Here is a 15,284-nt window from a genome sequence, read left to right as displayed (position 1 = left end):
TTTACATCGCATTCCATATATACTGGAATGTTTCAAACTACTTTCTCTCTCCTTTTTCTTACCCGCTTGATCATTTACAGAGTGAAAAATGAATGTCTGGTTGGGCTTTTGTGGGTACATAAACCTACATTCATCTCCCCCACTTGCATATATGAAATTTGTCATTGTTATAGTAGATTTCTGTGTTGTGCATATTGCCGTATTTCTTGACCATGCCATCCTCTGGCGTCTTAAGTTCCCAAAAGGGAGTGTGGGTCGAGCACCAGGCGACGAGGTTTTGCCATTTGGCAGAGGGGGGGCGTAGCGCGTCCTGCTCACCGCAGGAATATTTAAGGGTTGGGAATAAGGTCGAGTGAGTTATGTGTTGGCGAGAGAGAGAGAGAGAGAGAGAGAGAGAGAGAGAGAGAGAGAGAGAGAGAGAGAGAGAGAGAGAGAGAGAGAGAGCACTCAGCGTTTCAGACAGGTTCGCCAGAGGATGTGAGAGGACAGAACGTAGTCCACACAGGTCACATGGCTCGCCACCCTACAGTTGGCTTCCCAAGGATAAGGATCTTCTTCATTCCTCCACTCCTCATAGTCGCTATATCTACTCTCCTCCACTCCCTACTCTCCTCCACTCCCTACTCTCTCCTCATCCTTAATCTTCCACTCCCTTCGCTCTCTACGTCTTGATTCATCCACTCCCCTCACTCAATACGTCGTCACTCCCCAAATCCCCTCACTCTATATGTCTTCATTTCTCCACTCCCCTCACTCTGGATGTCTTCACTCCTCCACTCCCCTCACTCAGTTCGTCTTACTCCCCAAATCCCCTCACTCTAAACGTCTTCACTCCCACACTCCCCTCACTCTGCACGTCTTGACTCCTCCACTCACACATGCGACACGCATTCTTGACATTCTCACTTGCCACGTCACGCGAATAGCTCAGCCTGCTTCTAGGAAACGAGGAATCCTGTGTAGATGTCGAAACATCTATACTTCTGAACAGTTGCTCCGTTTATACAAAGGATTGATCCGTCCTTGTATGGAGTACTGCTTTCACATCTGGGGTGGTTCTAGCCCTGCATCCTTACTTGACTGAGTTGAGTCGAAAGCCGTCCGACTTATAAACTCCCTAAGGCTAACATCAAAACCTGAACCCCCTTGCCCTACGTCGCAGTGTTGGTTCACTTTCCCTCTTCTATGGGCATTATTTTGGTTTTTGCTCCTGAGAACTGGCTGCTTGTGTGCCCCCTACCACTAGCTAGACCACGCAATACTTGGTAAGCTGCTGCGTCGCATGATTACCGTGTGGCCGTTGGCAACTCAAGAGTGGGCCGTTTTGATAACTGTTTCTTTCCCTACACCTCTAAGCTTTGGAACTCAACCCTCTTATGTCTTTTTCTCTTAACTATGACCTGTCCCTTTTTTTAAAATAAGGTTTTTCACTTCCTCCAAAACTGGTAAATATTTTCCCTTGTCTGTTTATTTCCCATTTCATTAACCTCTCTATATTCTAAGGCCCTGCTTTGATGTGGATTTTTATTCATAACTGGAGGTACTCTCACGTAAAAGAAAAGTAAATAGATTTCACAAGCCGTCTCAGTTGTACTCACTGTGCCCAGTATAGCTTCAGCTGTTCTTGTAACACCAGTACTTGGCAGAATCTGTAAGATTGGGGATAGACCTAAAAAGTTATTCTTAAAACTAGGAATTTATGGAAAGGATCAACTGAGTTACCTGATGTGAATTCACTGTCTAAAACGACTTTTGTTTTGATATTGACCATCTTTTTCTGAGTCTGGTTATTTTCACTTTTTTATAGTAGTAATAGTAGTAGTAGTAGTAACAGTAATAGTAGCAGTAGTAGTAGTAGTAGTAGTAGTAGTAGTAGTAGTAGTAATAGCAGCAGTAGTAGTATTACTAGTAGTAGTAGTAGTAGTAGTAGTAGTAGCAGCAGTAATAGTAGTAGTAGTAGTAGTAGTAGTAGTAGTAGTAGTAGTAGTAGTAGTAGTAGTAGTAATAGCAGCAGGTGTAGGAGTAGTAATAGTAGTAGTAATAGCATCAGTAGTAATAGTAGTAGTACTGAAAAGAAATATGGCATTAACACGAAAATATAAACTCGCTCCTTAAACCAACATCTGTTCAGTCATTTCGATCATGTTAGTCTCACTCGTAAATAAACTTCCACAACTGTTTTTCCTGAAAGAAAGAAAAAAAAATCGCATCACTCACCCACTACAGAGTCTCCCATCTCAGCCATGATGATATGACTAAAGACATTCGTAGTCTCATTGAAACAACACTTGAGATGCTTGTTTCATTTTTTCCCCAGTCTTCTGTCATCATCATCATCATCCACAGTTGTCACCGTCGCTATGATACCACACCTCCTTCAGGAAAGACGAACCTCTGCCTCACAGCCTCGTATTAGCTCGCTAGTAGGCTCCTCCTGTGCCACACGGCAGAAGCCCATTTTCATTAAACTGCGAAATTAGATCTTCATCTGTGTTAAGTTAGGGGACCCCCACCCACCCCCAGCGAAATTAGGAGGCTGCGATATTAAACTCCCGGTGAGCTGAGGTTATGTGATAGCTTAGGCGCCGTTTACAACGAGGAGGGTTTCCTGTACAGTGTGGGGCCAGGTTCTCGTACGCTGAAGGATGAAGTTCAGGGAAAAAGTTCGTGTATAAAAAAAAAATGGTAAAGATATTGTACTCTCTCTCTCTCTCTCTCTCTCTGTCTCTCTCTCTCTCTCTCTCTCTCTCTCTCTCTCTCTCTCTCTCTCTCTCTCTCTCTCTCTATATATATATATATATATATATATTATTTTTTATTTTAATTCGCTTTGTCGCTGTCTCCCGCGTTTGCGAGGTAGCGCAAGGAAAACAGACGAAAGAAATGGCCCAACCCACCCCCATACACATGTATATGCATACACGTCCACACATGCAAATATACATACCTATACATCTCAATGTACACATGTATATATACACACACAGACATATACATATATACACATGTACATATTTCATACTCTCTGTCTTTATTTATTCCCATCGCCATATATATCCCATCGTATATATATATATATATATATATATATATATATATATATATATATATATATATATATATATATACACATATACCAAGTTAAGAGACGGGGCACTACAAGTGTAAAGCTCTTGTTTCTGTAGAACACCTGGTAATTACAAACATATGTAAAAAGAAAATCAATCATACACACAAGAGAGAAAGATAGGAACTCATGCATGTAGAATTTCCTCCCTCTACAGCAGAAGTAGATATAATGACTCACCTGTATACAGTACAACACTTGTAAATGCATGATTCACATGATAGTCCACCTTCATCGAATGATTCTCATGATAATGATGATAATAACATAATCCACCTTCATCCTACGACAATAAGGATAATAACAACAAGGACTTCTGAGAGCAGTCGACTTTTGGTTATGTTCAGTGCTTTCTTGTGAGGGATTAGAGTCTCCGAGGCGTGTGTGGCCAACGGAGGAAAAGGTCCATATGTAGCTAACGCTCTAAAGATAACGTCAGTTGTGGGTTTGATGGCAAGTGTTTATCACATCTATATCATACGTATCTCAGAGGCTGCTCTCAAATGTATTGGTAAGTCATGTCATTTATATTAACAGTCCTTAGGAACAAGATATACATCATCGCCTCATTTGAAGTACAGTGTTGGACCATTAGTTTGTATCCATTATCATTACAAGGGGGAAACCAGACGAATCATGCCTCAAGCAGTTGTCTAGATGGATATATGGTCAGAGCCCTTGATGGTTTCCACTGTATTGAGTGCGTCACCTTATAACCAACTCTCTTCGAGGCGGAATGATTTTTAAGCCAATGGGTTAAGCTTTCGAGCGATGGTATGTGTTTGGACGGGGACTTACACCCGTGTCTGAATGTCGCCGTTGTACTAGCTAACTCACCATCCTGGGGAACTTTGCCTCGTAGGAAGCATTAAATGGCTTCACCATTGCATTTTTCCTCTTCATTCAGCATCCAAGAATATCATTGATCTAGGCCCGGACGTCTTGTTTACTTTCCCTTCAGCCACTACTGATTGTAGATCTTCATCCTTCTTCCACTACTGATAGTATATCTTCAACCTTCATCCACTACTGATAGTATATCTTCAACCTTCATCCACTACTGATAGTATATCTTCAACCTTCATCCACTACTGATAGTATATCTTCAACCTTCATCCACTACTGATAGTATATCTTCATCCTTCATCCACTACTGATAGTATATCTTCATCCTTCATCCACTACTGATAGCATATCTTCAACCTTCATCCACTACTGATTGTATATCTTCAACCTTCATCCACTACTGATAGTATATCTTCAACCTTCATCCACTACTGATAGTATATCTTCAACCTTCATCCACTACTGATAGTATATCTTCATCCTTCATCCACTACTGATAGCATATCTTCAACCTTCATCCACTACTGATTGTATATCTCCAACCTTCATCCACTACTGATAGTATATCTTCAACCTTCATCCACTACTGATAGCATATCTTCATCCTTCATCCACTACTGATTGTATATCTTCAACCTTCATCCACTACTGATAGCATATCTTCAACCTTCAGCCACTACTGATAGTATATCTTCAACCTTCATCCACTACTGATGGTATATCTTCAACCTTCATCCACTACTGATAGTATATCTTCATCCTTCATCCACTACTGATGGCATATCTTCAACCCTCATCCACTACTGATAGTATATCTTCAACCTTCATCCACTACTGATGGTATATCTTCAACCTTCATCCACTACTGATAGTATATCTTCAACCTCCATCCACTACTGATGGTATATCTTCAACCTTCATCCACTACTGATAGTATATCTTCAACCTTCATCCACTACTGATAGTATATCTTCAACCTTCATCCACTACTGATAGCATATCTTCATCCTTCATCCACTACTGATAGTATATCTTCAACCTTCATCCACTACTGATAGTATATCTTCAACCTTCATCCTCTACTGATAGTATATCTTCAACCTTCATCCACTACTGATAGTATATCTTCAACCTTCATCCACTACTGATAGTATATCTTCATCCTTTATGCTCAAAATGTGGGATGTTCTTCTCTCCTAGCAATGGACCATGAGCCAGGATATGGATCCTATCTTCATGGGTGACTACTGATGAAAAAAGATCAGAGAAAAAAATTGAAGTATTTGTCATAGCTTCAATGTCTGGACCCGCGTCACCTTCTCCCGTAATTAATAGACTAATTGCTTAAGTAATGACTCTCCTGCTGTTGACGTAAGTGTGGAATGCCTTTTTCTCTTTCCAAACACATTCGCTTCACACTGACACACACACACACACACACACACACACACACACACACACACACACACACACACATAACACACACACATAACACACACACATACATAACACACACACACACACACATAACACACACACACACACACACACACACACACACACACACACACACACACACACACACACACACACACACGCCCTCTTAGCCTCCCTGGAAGCGTCAGAATCCGAGATCTGGACAACAGTATGAACATGGAACACACCCTCTTGGGCTCCCAGGAACACACACACCCTGGGGCTCCCTGGATCACACATCCTGGGGCTCCCTGGATCACACACCCTGGGGCTCCCTGGATCACACACCCTGGGGCTCCCTGGATCACACACCCTGGGGCTCCCTGGAAGCCTCAAAGCACAAGGGGTTTTTCCAGTGACAATGAACAATGTTTAGCTTTGCCTAGTGAACCTCTTCCATTTAAAAACAAAAAACAAAGATACATCAGTAGCACATACACAATCAAGGTCTACCGAGAGTACATGAATAATACACACCAACAAACATAAACAAAAACAAAAGAGAAAAACGCTCCCCAAGCAAAAACAAAAGAGAAAAACGCTCCTCAAACAAAAATAAAAGAGAAAAACGCTCCCCAAACAAAAACATAAGAGAAAAACGCTGCCCAAGATAATGCCACACACGTATTACAGATCCTCCTCCACCCACACACCTGTACACATATCCACCATCTCTTCCCTTTCAAACCATCCCTTCCCCTCTCCACCCTCTCCCTCTCTCTAATCACCCAGTTAAAATAGACTTAATTTATTCTAATGTACAGACCCTAAAAAAAAAAAAACTACCTACCGGTAAATTATTCCTTACATATAATTTAACAAAGGGGCCATTTATTCTTAACCTGCAGGGATAAATTTTCATTTTTGCGACACGCGCTGATATATACTTTTAGACTTCGCCAGTTTAGATCTATACCGGCGAATATTGAGACAATACTTACTGTAAACTTAGCCAATATAGATATACCTACAGAGTGCGCCAATATTTATGTACCGTAGACTTCGCCAGTATAGATATACCTACAGAGTTCGCCAATATTTATGTACCATAGACTTCGCCAATGTAGATATACCTACAGAGTGCGCCAATATTTATGTACCGTAGACTTCGCCAATATAGATATATCGACAGAGCGCGCCAGTATCATCCAACCGTAGAGTTCGCCATTCAAGATATACCTGGAGACTACGCCAATATTTACTGCAGACTTCACCAATTCCCTATAGACTGCGCCAATGTTTACCTATAGACTGCTCGGATGCACCCGCCTAGTTCGTTCTTTTAAAGTGTAGCCCCCACGAACGTTCTTTTACAGCTATACTCGGAGATTATTTTCTCGTGTTCTCTCCAGAGATCTATTCAATCCTCCCCTACAGCCTTCATTGACATTTCTCTCTCTCTCTCTCTCTCTCTCTCTCTCTCTCTCTCTCTCTCTCTCTCTCTCTCTCTCTCTCTCTCTCTCCCATCACTCGACAGCACTCGCCCCATCCTCCTGCTCCCCTTCTGTTCCCGATGGCCAATATGGCCCTCTTCATCATCTCCCCCTCTCCCATCCCAACATCTCCTCGACCAACATTATTGTCCTCGTCATCTCCCCAACTCCCCACACATAACAGCACCCATCCACCTCACATCCTCTACCCCCCTTTTTTTCTCCCCCAGGTCAAACATCTCCCCGTCTCTTGTTCATGGTGTGCCACCTTTCCTTTCACCACGACTTAGAGTCCCTCCCCAGGTGCTTCCTCCCCACTCTCAATCCCCCCTAATCTTCCTCCTCCCCTTCTACTCTCATCTCTCCCCACGACTAACGACCCCCCTGCCTCACACACCCCACACCCCCTCCCTTGTGGTGATGACAATAAAGATGAGTATGAGAGAGAGAGATGAAGCCGTGAGGATCCCCAACTACTCCAGGGGTTGTAAATGATGCGAAGCTAATAAAAACAAACATAGAAACAAAGGTGACCGTGTGCCGCATTCACGGGCTGCTCGGGGTTAAGCCTCGCTTAGGTTCGAATCCTGGTCGCGGCAGTCGGTCCACAGTCACTCCAACTGTTTATCCTTCCCTGTTGGGATGGTCGATGAATTGGGTACCAAGCGTAGGCTAGGATATATATATATATATATATATATATATATATATATATATATATATATATATATATATATATATATATATATATACAGGGTGTCCCAAAGAAATGTACTCACTTATTGACACCCAAGAACTCTCTGAATTTGATTCATTTCAACCATTAATCTTGTTTCTATGTCAATAAACACTGCATTTATTGTCATTTAAAGAGTGAGTAAATTTTGGGGGGACTTCTGCCATTTTTAGGGTCAACTGGATCTGAAAAAAGAAAGAAAATTCATTGAGTTATATAGTGGTGTCAGAAAGTAAGTACATTTTTGTGGGGACGCCCTGTATATATGCCCAAAGGAGGTTCTAGATTTCTGTTGAAATGACTTTGGCCTTTGAGGGTGACATCACACGTCCTAGAAATGTTTAAGAAACACATATCTAGGCGCAAAATCAACAGTAACTGCGTTGACGAAGGCCAAAATGGATTTGTCTGACACAAACACACACAAAAAAAAGGCACACGAATGCAGCTGTTGCTTCACTAATGATGCACGTACGAAACATTAATCTGGAGAATGAAAAATGGTGCAGTGCCTTCCTGGATTTTGCCAGAGCATTGGACACGCTCAAACCACTGCATTCTGTTCGATAAGGGAGTGAGGCGGAGCGTATTGGGTTAACGAGGGAGATAGGGACAAGGAATTTTGAAACTAGGGCTTAACGAGACTTGATATTTTGTCAAGGTTGCTTTAGAGAAGAAAAGCATTGGCCTCTTATGCTGTTCATAATAGATAGTGACATTTAGCACACAGACAGAGAGGCAACAAAAGACAGTTGAGTGTTTTGCAGACGATAGAGAACAAGAGTAATGAAGATGTGAATTCAGAGAGGAGGAAAAGAAAGAGAGAAAATTCAGAAAGACTTTAAAATGAAATGTAGATAGGTGGAGGAGAATTTGCTAGAATTGATAAAGAAAAGGAAGGAAAATAAAAAAGAATGAATCTCTGAGCCTTGATGATGTAAGAAGACTCTAGCCACACAACAGCTGTATCTCACAGAAAAGATAAAAAGAAAAACGGGGGGAAAAAAGAGAAATCTTGTGTGGTGATGGTGGTTCGCCCCTGGGGTAATCACGAACACATAACTAGAATATGGAAATCACTCTGGAAAAGAGAGAGAGAGAGAGGGAATTTTAGCTCCGACGTAATTAATAAGCGGAGCGATTCACAGAAAAAAACGTGTCACAGAGAGAAAGAGAGAGAGAGAGAGAGAGAGAGAGAGAGAGAGAGAGAGAGAGAGAGAGAGAGAGAGAGAGAGAGAGAGAGAGAGGTGGGGGGGAGAGAAGGAACAGTTCAACAGGGAGGTGAAGCAAGAGTTGCTGTTGAACAACATGGGGAGAAGAGAGAGAGAGAGAGAGAGAGAGAGAGAGAGAGAGAGAGAGAGAGAGAGAGAGAGAGAGAGAGAGAGAGAGAGAGGCGAAAAGTAAGTAACATCATGTGATGAAAATGTTCGCGGTAGATATTAAATGCAAATTTGACTCCCCGCACTCCACGTGGAACACTCGACTCGACAAGAGAAAACAAGCTGAAAGACCCCGAGACTTTTAAGAGATCAGAAATGTTTTTACAAGAAAACTCGAGGGAGGAACGTAAACGTGTAAATTATCGAGGGATGTGTAAACAACTTTTAACTACTGTAGCCACTGTGTAACCTGTGTACAGTAGTGCACTGGAGGATATATATATATATATATATATATATATATATATATATATATATATATATATATATATATATATATATATATATATGTATATTGGAAAGGATCACAATTTTGCGCGTGATCAAGATATTCCTATGAGTCCACGGGGAAAATGAAACACGAAAAGTTCTCAAGTGCACTTTTGTGTAATAATCACATCATCAGGAGAAACACAAGAGAGAAATATAACAGTCAGTTGATATACATCGAAGAGACGAAGCTAGGACGTCCTAGGGGAGAAAGAATACTTCCCACGTATTCCCTGCGTGTCGTAGAAGGCGACTAAAAGGGAAGGGAGCGGGGGGCTGGAAATCCTCCCCTCTCGTTTTTTTTTTTTTTTTTAATTTTCCAAAAGAGGGAACAGAGAAGAGGTCTAGGTGAGGATATTCTCTCAAAGGCCAGTCCTCTGTTCTTAACGCTACCTCGCTATCGCGGGAAATAGCGAATAGTATGGAAAAAAAAAAAAATATATAACAGCATAGAAAAGGCTAGACAGGAATAGGTAAAAAGCCTGTCGAAAGAGGTAAGAAGTGTTTTTCATGTCCTGCTAAGTTAGACGCGAGACTGTCTGTAATGAGTACCGAAACATTTCAGAAGTTGAGGCAAATAGTTGAGATTGCTTGGAGATGAAGCCCGGCGATAGGGGGAGCCGCTGAGCCACGCGCGTGGCTGTGGTTGAACAACAGTGTTGGGAAACAGGTCGTGTGAGGGAGGAAGGGATGAGCTCCTCGCTCTGGCCTGGGTCTCCAGGCAAAATCTCGGTCGTAAGCTACACCACCTCCTTTTCTCTCTCTCTCTCTCTCTCTCTCTCTCTCTCTCTCTCTCTCTCTCTCTCTCTCTCTCTCTCTCTCTCTCTCTCTCTCTCTCTCTCTCCATACACTCCGCCGCCCCTCTCCTCCCATCACCACCTCCCCTTCTCCCAGCAGCGGGTCTCACATCCTCCACCGGCCGTCGTCAGCCTGGGCTATGGAACGCTTGCTGTCCACTCCTCAAGGTGTGTTCCGGCCCGTCAGCGCTGGCCACAGGGCCTTGACCCATCGATTGTAATGACAGGATCGATCGCTTCCTCTGCAGGTTGCTGGGCAATGTATCCTCCCTTACCTACCTACCTACGTACGCCTTCACCCTCTTCCTCTTCCCCCCCTTGAGGCGGAGGGTAATCTGGTGGAGTGAAGGGGGGAGGTATATGTCTTGGTTAGTGCAGGAGGATGGGTGGGCTCGGGAAGGGGTAGGAGGAGGAGAAGGAGGGAGAGGGGGAAGAAAGGGGGAAGGGGTAGGAGGAAGAGGAGGATGAAGGGAGAAGGGGGGAATGTAAACGCGTGCGGTAAGAAGGGAACAACGCACACCACCGAGTGCAAAACCTACTGGGTAATTTTTTTTTTTCTTTTTTGGTGGGGGAGGGGTGGATGGTGTGCCATGCCGGGACATGGGGGTTAGGAGGGGGAGGGGTATGTTGAGAGAGAGAGAGAGAGAGAGAGAGAGAGCCAGAAGCAGCTTTTTATAATCTTGACCACCAACACGTGTGTCCAGGAAGATGACTGAGGTCAACACAAGACACAACGTATGCGCTCTCCCTGTGCCCGTACTCCCTCTCCTTCCCTCCCTCCCTCCACACAGACACACACACCCTCCTCCTTCCCTTCCTCCTCTTCTTTCCCTCCCTCCCTCCGTCCGTCCCTCCCCACCACACCACCCTCCTTCCCTTCCTCTCCTTCCTTCTCTCCCTCCCTCCATCCATCCCACTATCTCTTCCCTAAAACCCCAGCTTTAATTAATTTCCCTCCCCCTCCCCTCCCTCCCTCCGTCCGTCCCTCCGCACACCACCCTCCTTCCCTTCCTCTCCTTCCTTCTCTCCCTCCCTCCATCCATCCCACTATCTCTTCCCTAAAACCCCAGCTTTAATTAATTTCCCTCCCCCTCCCCTCCCTCCCTCCGTCCGTCCCTCCGCACACCACCCTCCTTCCCTTCCTCTCCTTCCTTCTCTCCCTCCCTCCATCCATCCCACTATCTCTTCCCTAAAACCCCAGCTTTAATTAATTTCCCTCCCCCTCCCCTCCCTCCCTCCGTCCGTCCCTCCGCACACCACCCTCCTTCCCTTCCTCTCCTTCCTTCTCTCCCTCCCTCCATCCATCCCACTATCTCTTCCCTAAAACCCCAGCTTTAATTAATTTCCCTCCCCCTCCTCTCCTTCCCCCTCACCATGGTCGCAGGGAGGGAGGTAGATGCGTCTGGCCTGGCTATAAACCAGCTAAGCCAGCAGCAGCCGCCCGCCCCCACCAGCAAGGCCCTCCACCCACACTCTCCCTCATAGCCTCAAAAATGGAGACATAATTGCTGCTGCAGTGGTCTGGGAGGAGGCCACACACCCACCCACCATCCCCTTAAAGGAAACCAATTGCTTGTGCATCGATTCCCCGGGGCTTGAAGGGGGCGCGCTTGGGGTTGCCGCCGGAGAGGGAGTGAGGGGGGTTAAGGGGGGGCGTGAGGAGGCTCCTGTTGCAGATGGGGGGGTTTGGGGGGGGGGGCAGCGCCGCTGCCGCGAGGCTATGGAGAATAACTTTCTTAATCAAAGGACTACCAGGCTCCTCCTCCTCCTCCTGCTGGTGCTGTGCTTGTGAAAACAGCTTTAAGACGACGAGGGCAACACGATGGGGGTTGTGGTGGTGGTGGTGGAAATGATGGTGGTGGTGGTGGTGGTGATGGTAGTGGTGGTGATAATGGTGGTGGGAGTGGTGGTTTTTGGTGATCGTTCGTGATGATGGTGGTGATTATATGGTGTTAGTGGCTGGCGGCGTTGATGGTGGTGGATATGATGGTGGTGGTGATAGTGGTGGTGGTGATGGTGGTGGTGATAGTGGTGGTGGTGATGGTGGTGGTGATAGTGGTGGTGGTGATGGTGGTGGTGGTAGTGGTGATGGTGGTAGTGGTGGTGGTGATGGTGGTAGGCGATCTTGGTGTAGGGGCGATGGAGTTCGTGATAGTGGTAGGTGGTCGCAGTCGTGTTGATGATGGTGGTAGTGGATGGTTGGCTGTGATGGTAATATTAGGTTGTAACACTGATGATGAGGATGTTTGATCAGATGTTGGTGATGGAGGGAGTGTTGGTGATGGAGGGAGTGTTGGTGATGGAGGGAGTGTTGGTGATGGTACTGATGGTTTATGGTGGCAATGTTTGTGGTAGAGCGTTACGGTGTTGGTGGTAGCGTTAGAGTAAGACAGCCAGCCATACAGGGAGTGGTGATTGTGGTGGTAGTGCAGGTAGCATGAGGGTGTAATGGTGGTTGCGGTGGTGGTAGTTGTAAGATGTGGCGGTCGTGTTGGCGATAACAGCGATAGGTTGTGATGGTGATAACAGTATGAGTGTGATAAGCTGTGTGGTAGAATGTGGTGGTGGGTGGTAGAAGTAGAGTGTGATAGGATGTGAAGGTGGTGGTGGTTGTGGTAGAAGTAGAATCTGATGTGTGGTAGAATGTGGTGGTGGTTGTGGTAGAAGTAGAATCTGATGTGTGGTAGAATGTGGTGGTGGTTGTGGTAGAAGTAGAATCTGATGTGTGGTAGGACGTGATGGTGGTGGTGGTTGGTTGTGGTAGATTGTGGTAGAAGTAGAATCTGATGTGTGGTAGGACGTGATGGTGGTGGTGGTTGGTTGTGGTAGATTGTGGTAGAAGTAGAATCTGATGTGTGGTAGGACGTGATGGTGGTGGTGGTTGGTTGTGGTAGATTGTGGTAGTAGTAGAATCTGATGTGTGGTAGGACGTGATGGTGGTGGTTGGTTGTGGTAGATTGTGGTAGTAGTAGAATCTGATGTGTGGTAGGACGTGATGGTGGTGGTTGGTTGTGGTAGATTGTGGTAGTAGTAGAATCTGATGTGTGGTAGGACGTGATGGTGGTAAGAGTGTGGTGGTGGGTGGTGGTGGATGGTGGTGGTGGTAGGATGTGATGGTGGTGGTGATGGTAGGACGTGATGGTGGTAAGAGTGTGGTGGTGGGTGGTAGGTAGGAAAACATAGATCACACATGATGGACCCGCTCTCTCGTTACCACACTGAGCCAGTGGCATGTTCGCCTCCCCCGCTCAATACCACTCGTTTCCTGTGTGTGTGTGTGTGTGTGTGTGTGTGTGTGTGAGGCAGCAGACGAGCCACGCGCCTCACTTAATACAATCCCACCTGAAGTGGTACTTGATCCAAAGCTTTTTTAGTTGGAAGTCTTGGAATACAATGTCTGCATGTTATCTACCTCTCCCCATGATTGTATACATCACCATAGACGCTGTACAGTGCCTTGAACATGATCTGTCGACAATATTGGATTCCCTTGTTGAGTGACAGTGATTCGCCTGTCTTCATTTAAAGATTCGAACGATTTTATCCTTGATTATTGCTTCCAGCAGCGACTTGCCTAATTACTGTAACCAGCAATTTGCCTATGAGTGTGTAGTATGACTAATGGGTCGATGGTAATGATCATTTTTGAAAGACCACATTCCATCCTCTTATTTTTTTTCCCCCCTGTTAAAATTATTATTATTATTATTATTTTGCTTTGTCGCTGTCTCCCGCGTTAGCGAGGTAGCGCAAGGCAACAGACGAAAGAATGGCCCAACCCACCTACATACACATGTATATACGTCCACACACGCAAATATACATACCTATACATCTCAATGTACACACATATATATACACACACAGACATATACATATATACACATGTACATAATTCATACTGTCTGCCTTTATTTATTCCCTGTTAAAAAGTATTGATATATTTTTCCGGGGTTCCAGCTCTATACATCGCTCTTGCCCGGTGCAACAATTTGTTGAGCGGTGTTTTGCTGATCCGTATTCTGTGGACGAGATCATCACAGGACCAACTGACTCATTCGGAATTAATTTCTGTACACATACAAGCACGGGAGAGCTTTGGGTGATGGTGGTGATGGTGGTAATGGCAGGAGGGTGACGGTGATGTGGTGGTGGTGTGGTGATAATGTTGGTAGTGGTGATGGTGGTAGTGGTAGTAGGGTGTGGTGATAATGTTGGTAGTGGTGATTTGTGGTAGTGGTAGTAGGGTGTGGTGGTCATGTTGGTAGTGGTGGTGGTAGCGGGAGGATGTGCTGGCCGTGATGGTGGTAGCAGCAGTAGGGTGTGGTGGTGGTGGTGGAAGGAGGGTGTGATGGTGGCAGTGGCGGTGGCAACGGTAGGACGTAATTGTGGTGGGTAGTGGTGGCGGGCGGCGTTGGTGTGTGGTGATTGGAGGTTGTGTGGTGGTGGCAGCAGCGACAGGGTCTGGTGATGGTGGTGGTGTTGGTGGTGGCAGAGATGTGATGGGTGTAGTGGAGATGATGGCAATGGTGGAAACAACAGTAAATGGTAATGATGGTTTTTGTGGTGGGAGTGTGTTTGTAAACGTACCTTTCGGTGTTGCTTTCCGCTACCACCGCCGTTGGTGAATCAGTTTTCCCCACCCGTGAGTGATCCACTGCTGAGGACAGCGCAGCGAGTCGTCTCATTCGAAGTATATATAACTGGTGCCCTCGCGACGTGTGTAATCCACACTTACGACGTGTGAGATGAGACAATGTCTATCCCTTAAAGTGGTTGTTTCAGATGGGACACTATCAAAGCCTTTTGATCATTTTCGGTATACCTGCATCGCATCATCTCTTGACCTTCTCCTTTCTCGTCGAACTAACTTGCGTCGCCGACTCAAATCACATCGGTCCATCAGGGATTCATATAAGAGAATTTGTTGCTGTATTCTTCATTTCGCTCCGTTTCTCTTCTATATTTGTGGCGTCAGGTGGCCAATGCTGAATTGAGCATTGAAGGCGTGGACGAACGAGTGACTTAAGTGTCGGGTGATTAATCGTAAAAAATGTTGTTTTATCCTTGTTATTGCAGCTTGAAGCTTTAGCTTTAGGTCATTAGAGATGATCCCGACATGTCTCTTTCATCATCCACACTCTGCAGTGCAGTTCAGCG

The sequence above is a fragment of the Panulirus ornatus genome, chromosome 1 (genome assembly GCF_036320965.1).
Source record: "Panulirus ornatus isolate Po-2019 chromosome 1, ASM3632096v1, whole genome shotgun sequence".
NCBI lineage: Eukaryota > Metazoa > Arthropoda > Malacostraca > Decapoda > Palinuridae > Panulirus > Panulirus ornatus.
Note: the sequence above shows the minus strand (reverse complement) of the source record.